The sequence below is a fragment of the Mya arenaria genome, chromosome 4 (genome assembly GCF_026914265.1).
Source record: "Mya arenaria isolate MELC-2E11 chromosome 4, ASM2691426v1".
NCBI lineage: Eukaryota > Metazoa > Mollusca > Bivalvia > Myida > Myidae > Mya > Mya arenaria.
In genome coordinates, this window is record NC_069125.1 from 65,260,594 (window position 1) to 65,268,596 (window position 8,003).

An 8,003-nucleotide genomic window follows, 5' to 3' on the forward strand; every position below is an offset into this window, starting at 1 on the left:
TCAGTCATGTGTATCCGACAATGAATGTAGTGTTACGGGAATGGTCAGTCCTGGGTATCCGACAATGAACGGATTGTAACGGGATGGGTTAGTCCTGGCTATCCGAAAATGAATGGAGTGTTACCGGAGGGGTCAGTCCTGGGTATCCGACAATGAACAGATTGTAACGGGAGGGGTCAGTCCTGGGTATCCGACAATGGAACGGTCAGTAAAATGTAAATTTACTGGGGTTTTTAACCAGTTTCTTATGTTTTATATGGTGTTTTTAACGTTGGGAATAACGTTTGTTTAGAATATAGTTGCATTAAGAACCAAACCATCATGAAGAAAAAGCAAGTATATATTTCTGATATATTCCAGCCCAGTCGTCATAAATTAAAGTGTTAATATGATGGTCCAGCCCCATATCCATTTTTTCGAGTTATCAATAACCAAATGAATGTATTATTGCTGGTTGCATGAATAGCATGACCAGTGTGTCTTGCTTCGTTTTTTCTTTAAAACAGCATAGTATGCGAACGCTGTCAAATCATACACAGGGCGTGTCCCCAGTTTACTTTTACTTTGTTTGCTCATAACTGTTCAGAAATGGATGATATTACAATACTTAAATTGCCACTGAACATTGATTGTAATTATTGAACTATATAATTACAAAATGAATTTGGAACGTCCTCTTGGGATATTTGAAATGTTAATGAGCTCACAAGTTTACTCGTATGAATTATTCATCATAGGTTTGTCTGTGTAACACAATACTTAACAATAGTAAACATAGACATACATAGAGTATGTTTCTTGATTTCAGTGTAAGATCGTATTTTATTTCACGAGTGTTATGGAATAACATACTTTCACGAGTGGCGAAGCGACGAGTACAAAATATAGTTTTAATATTATCAAGAATGGAATGAAAAACGATTCTACACTGAAATTAAACCAATTATCTTGTTCCCTTATACTCATTTTAGAGATTTAGTACGTATTTTTTCATAATTTCTCCTTTTTGCATTTGTTACCTGTGAGATATCCCTCAAACAGTGATCCGGTTTGTGAAGAAATAGTTTATTTTTTACTCGTGTTTCGGTTCAAACATCTCATAGACATTATTCAATAAACTTTGATTGAAACATTCATGTTCCCAGTGATAAAAGTTAATGTATTTATATATTGACCAAGGTTAGGTAGAACGAAAACCAGTCTAAGGCGAACTTGTATGGACGAAGGGAAAAACAAACACGTTGATTGAATGGATAAAGGGCATTTATTCAAAATGCCATAAAAGTGTTCTAAACTTATATATATACACATGTAGTTTTTCCAAGAGATCATATCTGGGTGGATAAAAATTTAACAATTTAAATTGAACAGCGCTTCCATACATACAGCGCCGTTGCCACACTGAGGCACACCGAGGCAGCTGCCTCGGCGGTTAAAATTTGAAGAGCAAATAAATTAAATAAATACAAATAACTAATGCAATGAATACTAATAAGATCGACCTCTGAATTCGTGAAACGACTACAATGTTACATTTCCGAAGCAACAGGCACTGAGGCAAACCGAGGCACCTTCTCTGCTGTCATTCAGCACTGCCGGGGCTGTACAATGTATCAACCCCTACATGCTTAAATCTCGGGTACATGTAGGATTTGTTTTAATATTTTTAGCTGAAGTGTAAAGCTACGGTCGCTAAGCGTAGAACACGCTTGTTTAACACGCTGGTAGCACGCGTTATAAAATAAGCAAACACAAACATGTCCACATGGACATAATTTAAGCTGTTTATCTAAAACTTTTCAGCAGGAGGAATTCCTCTCAGAGGGCAAAATCGTAATTGGATAAGCACATATGGTGAACAACTTTCGAAATCAAATATTGCGCAGATTTCATCGCTGCCGCCAGTCACAATGGGACATAGTCTTAACAGTTGTCGAGGGAAAGTGTTTGATGGTGCATCGACAGTGGATGGCCAAGTAATTGGTGTTCAGGCTCGGATTACTGACCTTGATCTTTATGCAAAATATTTCATGCATTGTAGAAATCATTGCTTAAATCATGTAGGTGCCTCATGATGCACTCAGGTTTCATCAATTTGCAATTTTATGAACACATTTCAACAACTTTCTTTCTTTTTTCACAAACGCAAAAACACAAGGCATGTAAAAGCGCAGTGTCTGACGTTCGAGCCGACTCACCACAGGATGAGGAGGAAACGAATATGCCATATTTCAGTGGACTTTAAAGGACAGACTCTCCATATTCTCTCGGTTACGAGATGGTTATCAAGAAAGGATTCCATTAGGGCAGTGTCCATTATGAACATAATAATTATATCCATCGCATAAGAGATACTTTTAACGAACCTGATGCGGCAAGACATTTGAAGTCAATGGTAAGCGGTATATAATGCATTTTTAAGACTATTTTATAGAGATTTATGACAGGTCAGTTATAATAGCTATACAAATAAATATATTGCCGGGGTTCCTGTTCGTGCGAAAGCAGTTTTGATGATTTCATAAGACTCAAAACATGGAAACCATCAACCATGTTGGACTTTCGTCTTCATCGTTTGGCTTTCATATTTGTTCATAAAAACATTTCAATAGACTGCACGTATATTCTGCGATTGCGAGTTCGGGCATCGAAGTGTTTTGTTTGTTTTGCTTTCTATTCAGAAAACAAATATAAATGTTATATATATATGGTGTGAATTGAACCAGTGTTTGCTTACTTAATTTGTCTTTCAATAATCAGAAATCACTAGATATCATTAAACCCCGCTTTTTTCCGCCGAGCTCGTCCCTGGGTCCTAATACCAATATATAAACTATGAAATTATTTTCTTTACGCTCTCTCATTAAAAATGGAAATGTAAATAAAGTGCCAATAATACGAATTTTACGATGGTTTTTACATGGCCGAAGTGTCGTCAATGGTAAACTTTTGAAGAGAAGTCCTAGATAAAATAGGTGGAAGCATGTTCCCAACCCTTCTGGACTGCCTCGGTTTAAATGTGCCTCTTGCTACGGCACTGTGTTGAATGAAATATACTGGTACCCATTCACTCGATGGTTAAAATGGTAAACAATCTCTTTTTTAATCAACATTGGATAAAACAGTAGCAAGCTTGTTTAATGTATCAATCAATCAATCAATCACTCTCACAGAAAATATTCGCTTGTAGACGGTTCGCTTAACAGCTGAAGAGAGAAGACCACGCTTCGTCGTTGGCATCTGACGTCACGGTTTCTGATTATTAGTGGTGATGTATTTGAGCTAATGAATGTAACATTGTTGTGTTAATTTTCCGGGAAAGTCGTAATACAAAGTGAAAAGGTTTGAAAATAGTTTATGTTACATTTAATTCATGTTCGAGCTATTGTTAACGTTTGTAATGAAAGCAAATGTTTGAGCATTTAGCTTCAAGAATACGTTTGAAAAACAGTATGTACATTTCCCGCTATAAACAAACGGTAAGTTGTGTTTATTTCCCACTCCCATCCCGGAATAAAATCTTTAATTACATAAAGGCAATCTTTTGCTAAATATCAAGAGATTATTTTTAACATTATTTTTCAGTTTCAACAGTGATCTTTAGTTTTGATCAAAGGTTTGTTACTTAATTTGATTTTAAAAGAAATTCTTCAAGCTGATTTCGCCGCTTCTTAGGTTGTTGTGTGAATATTTTCACTTATTTTCTTTACTGATAAAACCGCACATTTCTCCCAAAAGCAGAACAGAAATTCTGTGTATGGTACTGGTTTAGTTTTGTCGGTTATGCCGTTGATACATGATAACGTTAGCAATGATATGCAGCTGATGTGTTTAATTAACTCTCATTTTAATAGGTGATAATATTTAGATTTGAGGGTAAACACGGCTTTAAATAAAATATGAAGCTCCGGAAGCCGTTTTGATTAATTATTTTGGAATTCCGCACTTGAATATCCTGGGTAAGCGCTAAAGATCATACCAATACCGAATTGACACAACCCAAGATCATACAGATGGAAATGCAATTAAAATTGTTGTCTGCCACCATAAACATGTACGTTAAATGTTTCTTTTCATTTCTTGGATGTGCAAGAACATCTTTAATGTATCAGGTGAGTTGAACAAATAAGAAACTGAGTAACTGGATTTCGTATTCTGTTTTTAAGCTTGACAGCAACGTTATTGCTAAGTATTGGAGATGACTATACTTTTAAAGTAAATACTGTAGCTACTTTCAAGTTCTGAGTGATGATCAAAAGTCAATTTGAAACTTATTTTTTATCGTTTTTGACTTTTACGTTCTGAGCGATGTTCAATAGCCTGTTAATATTACTATTTTTCTGTCTTTTCCTTCGTTTATGTTCTGAGTGATGATCATTAGCCGGTCAATAACTCTATTTTTTGTTGTTAGCTGCTTTTTCGTTCTGAGTGATGATCATTAGCCGGTCAATAATTCTATTTTTCTGTCGTTTGTGACTTTTTCGTTCTGAATGATGATCATTAGCCGGTCAATAATGATATTTTTCTGTCGTTTGTGACTTTTTCGTTATGAGTGATGATCATTAGCCGGTCAATAATGCTATTTTTCTGTCGTTTGTGACTTTTTCGTTCTGAGTGATGATCATTAGCCGGTCAATAATACTATTTTTCTGTATTTTTCTTACTTTTATGTTCTGAATGGTGATATATTTAAGTGCAATATTTGATTTACTTGATTTTATTACAGATTGTACAGTTCCTAGTAATGAGAAATGGCTAGATGTTATACAATATCATACTTCATGATGTCACCAACAATGTCATGTTCTGAGTATTGGGAAATAGTTGGAGACTCAGCAGTGCAGAAACTAGTTTACTCAGGTATGTTAAATGGCTGCTAGGTTGCTGTTTGAAAAAATAGTATGCAGATGTGCAAGTGACATTGTGCAACTTTGGGCGTTGGAGATAATTGTTACAATTTTTGAAGATTTAATACTTTAACTATTCTTATGTTTCTATAGCAACCATGGCTCTCATCCTTAAAGCATTGCAATTGGCTTTTTAAAAAGACCTGATTGTTTGATAATACCTTAATGCATCATTAACTTTTTCTTTATTTATGTTCCATAAAGATTCTATTATCAAAATTAATATTACTAGCTTTAATAATTATTGACATTTCATTTGACTTTTGACATGTCTTTTGAGTGCTTCCTTAGTCATTAATGTGTAATCATTCAGGGCCCTTATCGCATTCTGTAATGGCTCATTCGTCTACAGTATGGCCAAAGGTTTATACTATTCATCCATGTATTTGTGAAAGAAATGTTTGCATTTTAAAGAGTGTCAGTCAAAAAATAAATGAGCATAATAACCTTGAAGTGATCAGTTACAAAAGTTGTTATCTTCCAAGCATGGAATATAGCCACATGCAAGTCATGTTCTGCTCTATATTTACAGAATGTTTGTTCCAACTCACGGATGATATTGTCAGATAAGAGCACATTGGCAAGTTGCAGACGTTGACTTTCTGAATTACAGAAAATAGTTTCAGTCAGGTATTGTACATCATGATTCGCATATATATATATTAAAAATTTAGTTTTGAACAAAAATGTTTTTTGATAGAGAAATTACAGTGCTTTTCAAGAACATTTTCATTAACAAATTAGACATAAATCTCATTGAGATTTTATTTTACATGTCGCAATGCAAAAACAACCAAAATGGACAGTATATACTTAAGTATACATGAATGGACCAAAACTGCCAAACTAATGGAAATTTGTAGTATTTTTCTTTATATCTTCTTTTGTTTGTGTTTCAGGATACCAGAAAGCATCAGGACTTCCAGGGCATGGCTATAGCTCCTCCTGAAAGAACATTAGAAACACTTGATTATTTGTGTGAAATACTTTGAAATAAAAAAAGACTCTTTTTGCATGATTTAATTCCTAAAGAAAATCAATAAACCTGAAGAATGATTTATATATATATGTAAAAATATGTTCCAATAAAAGTATCAATTATTGCATTTATCTTTTTAATTTGAATTGCTATGTCAGTATGGATTAAAACCTCTGAAAAATAAAGACAATGGAAATATTAACAGAATCTGGATTTAAACTAGAGATTTTTTTATAGTCCAGTTAAATGTCCATCCGGGTCACTTTATTTCCATACTTATGTAGCAGATACTTCATTTGCTATGTTTGTATCAGAAACATGAATTTCTGATGCTTCTGAAATTTTAACTATATTAAACAAAAAAATAACAATTCAAGAGAAATATGTATGTGAAATGAAATGATGGCTGCTATTTCTCAGTAGTTAAACATTTATCTGAAAATACAATATTATGTATGTATGTTGGTTTTAAAACAAATCATTATAAAACAGAATATTTCTGAAAAGTATCAAATGATATGAAGCATAATCAAGCATACCAATGTATCATTATCAATTACAAATGAAAAGAAGATCATTGAAAAAACTGTTACCCAAAATTGTTTTCTATAAAATTCAAAATTTGTTTTTTCTTATTCTAAATGTGGGGAACAGTATACAATCACAAACAGTTGAAGCAATAATTTGAAACATGAATAGAAGGTATACAAAGAAATGTTGTTGAGCCTGCTCCTCATGTGAGTGAAGTTGGGAAAATATCCGTCTAATAATACATTTTACCTCTTACAATATGTGATTACGATACCATACATGTAAGGTAGCAAGGACATCTGAACAACGAAGCTAGTGTGAATACTTCTATTTGAATTATATTCTTTAATTCCATTCCTTTGTTGTTATTTTCCTCTTCATCCACTTCATCGAGCTTCACAGTTTCTTGTCTGGTGATTCATCAATGCAGATAGTACATTACATAATTGGTAGGAAAACTAATTTTCACTGCCAACATGATTACTACCGACATCAACATAAAATTCCTGTCAAAGCTGTAACCTTTTATTTATACCTTCCATTCTATCATTTTCTTTGTAAATTTGTTATTATTGATATATTGTCCTTTGTTTGACAAATTTCATTTCCAGTTTCTTTCTAGCATATGTTTCTACATTCTCCAGATCATTAGGCGACTGGTCCATGTTCTTTCTAGCCCTTAGAAGGTGGTTTCGAATGTTTCTGCTGTTCAGAAAAAACTTTTGTTGGCCACACTTATGCCCGGCAGACAAAGTGTCCTGACATTCTCCTTTAGGTGTTTCTTCACACTCCCAGTGTATGTTATGCATCAGTCAATTGTAACCACGCCGCCCCCCAGGTCCGGGGAATAGCAGGGACTGACTTTCGCTCCAGCCAACCCTGGGTGCAAATTCCCGCCCTGTGGGGATGAACTGATGTAAAATCCCCGCCAAATGCCCTGAACCCTGGGGACACTAGGTTAAAGGCCCATTCGCCACTATGTTTAGCGCGAAGACAAAACCACGGCATTCACCCTGGCACTGCATTTACCATTTGCCGATATTTGAGGACTAATAATAAAATTAAAATCAATCAGCATGTTTGCACTTGACCCCATCTGTAACATTTACATTTGTTTATTTAAAACTTTTAACCAACAAAATCCTTTACCTTTATATTATTACGGGAGTAAGTTTTTTCGATGTATATACATATTTTGTATAAACATGTTGATTATATAGTGTTGCTTTCAATATAAACTATCTTTATCATTAACTTCAGTGAAATCCCCGCCAAATGCCCACGCCCCTGGGACCCTAGGATAGGCCAAATTCCACCTTTTATGGCGCAGACAAAACCACTGCATTCCTCCGGCACTGCGGGGCCACATAGAAGTAAAAACACAACCCATTTCCAGTATACCACCTGACCTGGTGGGGCTGTGGATACAACTGACTGGTGCATAACACATTCACTTGGCACTGCGGAGCTACCTTAAAAGTTAAAACACGGCCAATTTCCCGACTATCCCCAGACCTGGGGGGACCGTGGTTACAAATGACTGATCAAATAATGCATAGATCCTTCCCATAGTACTTTAAAACACT

General features: G+C 34.8%; 1 long non-coding RNA gene across 1 annotated transcript; it reads left to right on the forward strand.

The window, feature by feature from the left end:
- The first annotated feature begins 3,995 nt into the window (after positions 1-3,995).
- LOC128232905 (uncharacterized) lies at positions 3,996-6,010 on the forward strand. Its single transcript, XR_008260578.1, has 4 exons — positions 3,996-4,112; positions 4,727-4,860; positions 5,440-5,537; positions 5,807-6,010. It is a non-coding gene; the product is annotated as an uncharacterized LOC128232905 (long non-coding RNA).
- The last annotated feature ends 1,993 nt before the right edge of the window (positions 6,011-8,003 follow it).